Source organism: Rana temporaria, chromosome 13, assembly GCF_905171775.1.
Source record: "Rana temporaria chromosome 13, aRanTem1.1, whole genome shotgun sequence".
Taxonomy (NCBI): domain Eukaryota; kingdom Metazoa; phylum Chordata; class Amphibia; order Anura; family Ranidae; genus Rana; species Rana temporaria.
This window is the reverse complement of record NC_053501.1, coordinates 120,395,446-120,401,445: the sequence shown is the minus strand read 5'-3', so window position 1 is coordinate 120,401,445 and position 6,000 is coordinate 120,395,446.

The following is a 6,000-nucleotide window of genomic DNA, read 5'->3' as shown; positions in this document are numbered from 1 at the left end:
GCTTCTCCTTTCACTGTCCAATCACAGGCCTGGGGGGAGGGACAAGACCTGCATGTGTTACTGAGCTGCAAACAATCAGTCTCCTCCTTCCCTAGCAGTCAGGGCTGTGCTGTGTGGCAGAGCTGAGTGAATGTCTGGACTGGATGGACACACACACCCGCCCCCATCGGCCTTTTCCGTCCCTCCGCCGCCCGGTGATTGGCTCGTCTCTGGCGATAACGATCGATGGCAGGAATCCGATTTATCGGTCGGCTCTCGTCGTGTCCCGTACCCCTGACAGATGTGAGATCCCCCCCCTCCCCCTCCAGGTGAGCCGAGCCAAGGAAGGAGGTTTGCTGGAGACGATCGCTCGGCGGAGCTGAACGATTTGCAGCGAGAAGCGTCAGCCAGCCGTACAGAGCCGGTACATGACAGGCGCAGCGCTGAGCGATACCGGAGGAGGGGGGGGGGCAGAAAACAGGGGGAACTACAACTCCCATCATACACAGAACATTTATAATGACAACCCTACAATCCTCTCCTGGGGTTCCCACTTCACCGGTGTTGTCAGGCTGATTAGTGATTGCAGCATGCGCATGTGTGTTTGTACGTGTGTGTGCATGCACGTGTGTGTTCATGTGTGTGTCTGTGCGTGTATGTGTGTTTGTGCATGTGTGTCTGTGCGTGCACGTGTGTGTTCGCATGTGTGTCTGTGCGTGCACGTGTGTGTTCACTTGTGTGTCTGTGCGTGTACGTGTGATTGTGTCAGTGCGTGCACGTGTGTCTGTGCGTGCACGTGTGTGTGTTCAGGTGTGTCTGTGCCTGCACGTGTGTGTGTTCACGTGTGTGTCTGTGCATGTGTGTCTGTGCGTGCACGTGTGTGTGTCTGTGCGTGCACGTGTGTGTCTGTGCGTGCACGTGTGTGTGTTCACGTGTGTGTCTGTGCGTGCACGTGTCTGTGTGTGTTTGATGCGTGCACGTGTGTGTGTTGTATGTAGTGTCAGCGCTGTGGTCTGGCCTTACACTGTATATGTTATGTCAGTGATGTGGATAATGGGGGTCGTAGTCTTGCCTCATATATGATGTGTTGGGTGTGGATAATGGGGGTTGTAGTCTTGCCTCGTATATGATGTGTTGGGGGTGTGGATAATGGGGGTTGTAGTCTTGCCTCGTATATGATGTGGATAATGGGGGTTGTAGTCTTGCCTCGTATATGATGTGTTGGGGGGTGTGGATAATGGGGGTTGTAGTATTGCCTCATATATGATGTGTTGGGGGTGTGGATAATGGGGATTGTAGTCTTGCCTCATATATGTGTTGGGAGGGTGGATAATGGGGGTTGTAGTCTTGCCTTGTATATGATGTGTTGGGGGTGTGGATAATGGGGGTTGTAGTCTTGCCTCATATATGATGTGTTGGTGATGTGGATAATGGGGATTGTAGTCTTGCCTCATATATGATGTGTTGGGGGATGTGGATAATGGGGGTTGTAGTCTTGCCTCATATATGATGTGTTGGGGGTGTGGATAATGGGGGTTGTAGTCTTGCCTCATATATGATGTGTTGGGGGTGTGGATAATGGGGGTTGTAGTCTTGCCTCGTATATGATGTGGATAATGGGGGTTGTAGTCTTGCCTCGTATATGATGTGTTGGGGGGTGTGGATAATGGGGGTTGTAGTATTGCCTCATATATGATGTGTTGGGGGTGTGGATAATGGGGATTGTAGTCTTGCCTCATATATGTGTTGGGAGGGTGGATAATGGGGGTTGTAGTCTTGCCTTGTATATGATGTGTTGGGGGTGTGGATAATGGGGGTTGTAGTCTTGCCTCATATATGATGTGTTGGTGATGTGGATAATGGGGATTGTAGTCTTGCCTCATATATGATGTGTTGGTGATGTGGATAATGGGGATTGTAGTCTTGCCTCGTATATGATGTGTTGGGTGTGGATAATGGGGGTTGTAGTCTTGCCTCATATATGATGTGTTGGGGGTGTGGATAATGGGGGTTGTAGTCTTGCCTCATATATGATGTGTTGGGGGTGTGGATAATGGGGGTTGTAGTCTTGCCTCGTATATGATGTGTTGGGGGTGTGGATAATGGGGGTTGTAGTCTTGCCTTGTATATGATGTGTTGGGGGTGTGGATAATGGGGGTTGTAGTCTTGCCTCATATACAAAGTGTTGGTGATGTGGATAATGGGGGTTGTAGTCTAGGGGCACACATAGCTGGCTCTTGTCAGTAGGTGGTAATGGACAGGCAGGGAGTTGGTAGCGGGTCTCAGTCTTTCATCACACAGCACTGGGGGGGGGGTGGATTGAAGGAGGGGGGGGGGTGGATGGGGGTGGTAGTTACGCTCCTTTTATCTCTGTGTAATTCCACATTGAAAGATGAAAGGATGAAAGCCACCAGCTGACCATTATCAAGCCGCATTTACCGCAAATATCCATTGACACCGGTAATGGTGGAAGGTGCCGAGTTCTTGTATAATGGTCATTATCTCCACTTCATCTTATATAGATTATCAGTCATCAGAGGAACTACAACTTCCAGCGTGACCTTCCATCCCAGGTCCCAACTACAGAGACAAGGTGGATCTATATCTATTTTCCATGACACCTTCCTTGGGGTCGGTCCATGACACCTTTCTTAGGGGGCTGATCCATGACACCTTTCTTAGGGGGCTGATCCATGTCACCCTGCACTCACAGTATGTCCTCAGTCTCCTGGGTTGAGTGATGGTGGACTGAGGACATCTAGTGGTGGAATTTAATTACTGTCCATGACACCTTCCTTAGGGGGCCTTTCCATTACACCTTCCTAGGGGCCGTTCCATGACACCCTTCCTAGGGGCCATTCCATGACACTTTTCTTAGGGGGCCTTTCCATGACACCTTCCTTAGGGGGCCGTTCCATGACACTCTTCCTAGGGGCCATTCCATGACTTTTCTTAGGGGGCCTTTCCATGACACCTTCCTTAGGGGGCCGTTCCATGACACCTTCCTTAGGGGGGCCATTCCATGACTTTTCTTAGGGGGCCTTTCCATGACACCTTCCTTAGGGGGCCGTTCCATGACACCTTCCTTAGAGGGCCGTTCCATGACACCTTCCTTAGAGGGCCGTTCCATGACACCTTCCTTAGGGGGGCGTTCCATGACACCTTCCTTAGGGGGCCGTTCTATGACACCCTTCCTAGGGGCTGGTCCATGACACCTTCCTTAGGGGGGCCGGTCCATGACACCTTCCTTAGGGGGCCGGTCCATGACACCTTCCTTAGGGGGCCAGTCCATGACACCCTTCCTAGGGGCTGGTCCTCGACACCTTCCTTAGGGGGGCCGGTCCATGACACCTTCCTTAGGGGTTGGTCCATGACACCTTCCTTAGGGGGCCTTTCCATGACACCCTTCCTAGGGGGCCGGTCCATGACACCTTCCTTAGGGGGCCGTTCCATGACACTTTCCTTAGGGGGCCATTTCATGACATCCTTCCTAGGGGCTGGTCCATGTCACCTTCCTTAGGGGGCCGTTCCATGACACTTTCCTTAGGGGGCCATTTCATGACATCCTTCCTAGGGGCTGGTCCATGTCACCTTCCTTAGGGGGCCTTTCCCTGACACCTTCCTTAGGGGGCCTTTCCCTGACACCTTCCTAGGGGGGTGTTCCATGTCACCTTCCTTAGGGGGCCTTTCCCTGACACCTTCCTTAGGGGGCTGGTCCATGACACCTTCCTAGGGGCTGGTCCATGACACCTTCCTTGGGGGGCTGTTCCATGACACCTTCCTTTAAAAAATATTGTTTTTTCCCCCAAAATTGTCACAATTTTTTTTATGAATGTCACCAAAAGAAAGCTCCATTTATGGGGGGGGGGGGGGGGACATAACATTTTTTTGGGGTACAGAGTCGCACGACCACCACGCAATTGTCAGAGTAACGCAGTGCAAATAATGGCCTGGTCATAAAGGGCGGGGGGGGGGTAAATCTTCCGGAGGGATGAGACCCCCCCCAATCAGGTTTTTATGGCTGTCTTTGCCCCCCCACTGGGGAAATTCACTCTCTATTAGAGAAGAAAGCTGCATCCAGGGCGAGAAGTGACGGGAAATCCACGATCAGCTGATCACACGGATTGGCCTTATTTACTAAGCTCAGTAAACCTTCACACTAAGCACTTTGGAGAGAGACGAGCGCTCACTTCCTGTTGTCTTCCTGGGACAGGAAATGGAGAGGAAACTATATATAGGTTGTTATTCCTGAGACTGGAGTGACACGATTTACCCCGAAGGCCTTCGAGTCCCAGAAACGGGGAGCTCATTAGGTTTTCCATGAAAACCATCGAAGGTCAATCTGGTCAAAAACAATTCCCGAACAAAATGGAACGAGCCCCCCCAGGGCTGAGCGTAAGGGCGCCGAGGAGGGGGGGTGATAAGCGAGGCGGAGTGCCTCTGGAACTGTACAGACAATCCAGGACTATGGACTGCATCCAACAAAATATAAATCTTCCATCCAACCTTCGTAAACTGATAGAAGGCATTATTAAAAATTTCCACTGACCCCCAACCGGCAGCCAGAGGACTCCACACTGCCGGGAACAGATCGGCAGGAATAGCGTAAACCCTGGGCGCCATCTTCTGGCTGAATGTGTGAACTGCAGCAGGAGGTGAGCTGGATGTATCAATAGAAGGTTTGGCGTCCAGATCATAGAGCAGAATTCCTGGTCTACAGTAAAGAAAACTCTGACTTGGTTACCATTAAGTTCCCAGGATTCAGACGCCATGGTCCCTTTCGGTGTGTCATTGTCCCGGGGGTGCCAAGATGTCGTTCACTGTCGGTGCATCATTGACCCACAGCCCTCAAAATGTTGGTCATTGTCCCAGTGCTCCTAGGTGTTGGGATACTGTCTGTACGTCTTTATCCCAGGACCCCAAGTGTTGGGATACTGTCAGAGGTCCCAAGACAATGAAATACAATGACCAACACTTGGGGGTTCCTGGGACAATGACAGATGTTGACCATCACTTGGGTGTCCTGATATACTGACGTTGATCAATGCTTGAGGGTCCTGGGACAATGACCTACAGGCAGTGACCAACGCTTGAGGGTCCAAGGACAATGACCTACAGGCAGTGACCAACGCTTGAGGGTCCTGGGACAATGACATACAGACAGTGACCAACACTTGAGGGTCCAAGGACAATGACATACAGACAGTGACTAACACTTGAGGGTCCTGGGACAATGACATACAGACAGTGACCAACGCTTGAGGGTCCAAGGACAATGACCTACAGGCAGTGACCAACGCTTGAGGGTCCTGGGACAATGACATACAGACAGTGACCAACACTTGAGGGTCCAAGGACAATGACCAACATTTGGATGTCCTGGGACAATGACCAACGCTTGAGGGTCCTGGGACAATGACATACAGACAGTGACCAACGACTGAGGGTCCAAGGACAATGACCTACAGGCAGTGACCAATGCTTGAGGGTCCCAGGACAATGACATACATATGTTGACCAACATTTGGATGTCCTGGGACATTGACCAAAGCTTGAGGGTCCAGGAACAATGACAAACGTTGACCAACACTTGTAGGTCCTGAGATACGGACCTACAGACAGTGACCAACACTTGAGGGTCCTGGGACAATGACATACAGATGCTGAGCAACACTTGGGGGTCCTGAAACAATGACACACGAAGTGCTGGCTACTGTCCCTGCCATTGTCTTGGGTCCCCCCAAGTGATAGTCACTGTCAATGTGTCATTATCCCAGGAGGACCCCCAAGTGTTTTCTTTTAGGGTGTCCCTGTTTTGGGACACCCGTGTCGGTTACTGTTCTTACATCATTGTCCCTGGACACTCAATTGTCGGGCACCATTGTTCCAGAACCCCCAAATGTAGGTTACTGTTGGTGTGTCACTATATCACCGATACCTCCAAGTGTTGATTATAGTCAGGGTGTTACTGTTCTTCATACTGTACCAGGACACCTCAATGTCCGTTACTGTCCATGACCC